We start from the raw sequence: 2,273 nt of genomic DNA, 5'->3' as shown, positions 1-2,273 counted from the left end.
ACTCCTGGGACGGCCAGGCACAGGAGGCCCCAGAGAGCCCCACGGCAGCAAGGATAGTGTGTTTTTGCCGACACTGCTCCAACCGAGTCCTCCAGCCTTCCCCACGATTCCTGGCCACCCAGTAGGCTATCAACAAACTCCAAATGAACAAGAAAAATAAAGTAAAAGTCTGGCCATAGCAAGGGGTTGCCAAGAATGTGGAGTCACTGAAACTCACACCTTGCTGGAAGGGAGGTGAACTTCAGGAACACTTTGGAAAACCATCCGAGAGTTTCTGATAAACTTAAAGCAGTCAACGTTCCACCTGCGTGGGTTCTACAGCATGGGTCCAACCACCATGGATCTGAAGTATTCTTAGAAACTGCATCTGTGCTGAGCACGTCCAGGCCCTTTTCCTTGTTGTTCTCCCCAAACCACACAGTGCAACACCTGTCCACATAGCACTTATGTCCTGTTAGGTTATGAGGGACCTAGAGATGATGCAGCGGGTCTGGGAGCATGTTCCTGGGTTCCACATGAACCCTGCGCCATTTCACCAGCGCAACTGAGCATCCTCAGACTGGTGTGTTCGGGGATCCCGGCACCAGCCCCTGACCTTTTGTGACACAGCACTGCCACCGCGAGATATGAGGTGTTCACCCGAGAGAAACATGGTGCATGCTCACTCACGGTCCCCAAAGTCACAGTGACTTCACTTACACTCGTTGAAAACTCAGAACAACACAAACCTTCACCGACAGGTGAGGACAACAGCCTCCAGCTACACATAATGACCACTGCTCAGCAATAAAAGGGACCCAACTACCCCTGCACTCCTGCTGTGGTTCGATCCTGAGACCTCCCAGGTGCCTCCCATACGCAGAGGTGAGGCTCTGCGAAGGCGACTGGACCATGACGGTGCTGTGCTCCTCAGAGGACTCGTCCCAGCCAGGGAGGGACACGTGTACCCTGCCCAGTCCCTACCCCGAAACCACCCCGCCTCCAGGCTTCACCTGCCGCAAGTCAGCTGGAGCCCCCAGAGTCCAACCAGCTTCCAAGAGCCCCACCTCCACATGCAAGAGGCTCTGGGGTGTCTAGATCTGAACCATGACACCCAGCTACTCAGGAGGCTGAGGCAGGGGTCACAAGTCCAAGCTCAGCCTGGGCAACTTGGTGGCGTAGCCAGGTCTTATCTCAAAACAAAAAGAGAAGAAAAAGAAGCCCAGGGTCTCCAGCATTACAGGAGAAAAAAAGAATTAGGACATGGACGAATGTATATTTGTTACAGTTTACATCAAGAAGGTCCCTCAGAGGCCGTGAGGTGAGCAGCTCTCCTCTGCCCAGGCCATTGTGCGTTTGGGCCTGCAGAGCACGGACCAAAACTCCTGAACTGAGCCGAAGTGAACCGCTCTTCCTTGAAGGGCAGGTGCCGGGGATTTTGTCCCCGGGGTGAGGAAAGTGACTGAGACTGCACTGTTCACTTGAACCTCTAGATCAGACAAGCCCATTGCCAAGCGCAGGCGCTGAGGGTGCGCTGGGCTGCAGCACCACAGCGTGGTGGGTGTCATGGAAACGTCGCATACATGTAAAAAATCGCAAAGCGTGTCGAAGCGTGCCCTCTGAAATGACCCATCTTACATCAAACACCGTTCATTTTCCTCAAGCACTGGAGGTGAGTCGTGGTGGACATTTCCTGGGTTTTAGCTGGCTGACGTGTGAAGCTCCTTCCTGTCCCCTATCTGCGGATCTGGGGACCAGCTATTCCCATGTGCGCCTCCTGAAAATTCTACTCAGGCCATGAGGCCCGCGTGGGGCCTGACTCCTGGAAACCCACACGAAGCCGCAGTTGAGAAAGTGACCACACTGCCGCTGCAGTGAGTGCCGGGCCGGGGAGGAGTGTCTCAGGGCGCCCCATGACGCCCGGCCAGCCTGCAGGGCTCCTGCCCACCTCTGAGCCCGATGCTCGGCCTTCCCATCCAGCCCATAGACTACCTGCTGTCCTGCTGGGGGGTTTTCTGCAACTGAAGCTGTCCACGGGCTGTTCCTACATGGACATTCAATAACCCTGACTGACACAGCTCTCCTGCCACCCAGCCCCCGCCGCGACAGGCTGGCTTTTTTAGGTGCTTCCTGTTTGTCTCCTACAGTGGGCGTGTTAGTCAGGACTTTTCAGCTGCAAATGACACAAACCTCAAGCTGGGGGTTCGCGGGGGCAGCCTTCCACATGTCAGGCACCAGCACCGTCACGGACCCAGGCTCCTTCAGCCCTCCACTCTGCGGGCAGCGACTCCACT

This window comes from Heterocephalus glaber, unplaced genomic scaffold (genome assembly GCF_053883595.1).
Source record: "Heterocephalus glaber isolate CG9 unplaced genomic scaffold, H.glaber_assembly_v1.0 deba00001806, whole genome shotgun sequence".
Taxonomy (NCBI): domain Eukaryota; kingdom Metazoa; phylum Chordata; class Mammalia; order Rodentia; family Bathyergidae; genus Heterocephalus; species Heterocephalus glaber.
Note: the sequence above shows the minus strand (reverse complement) of the source record.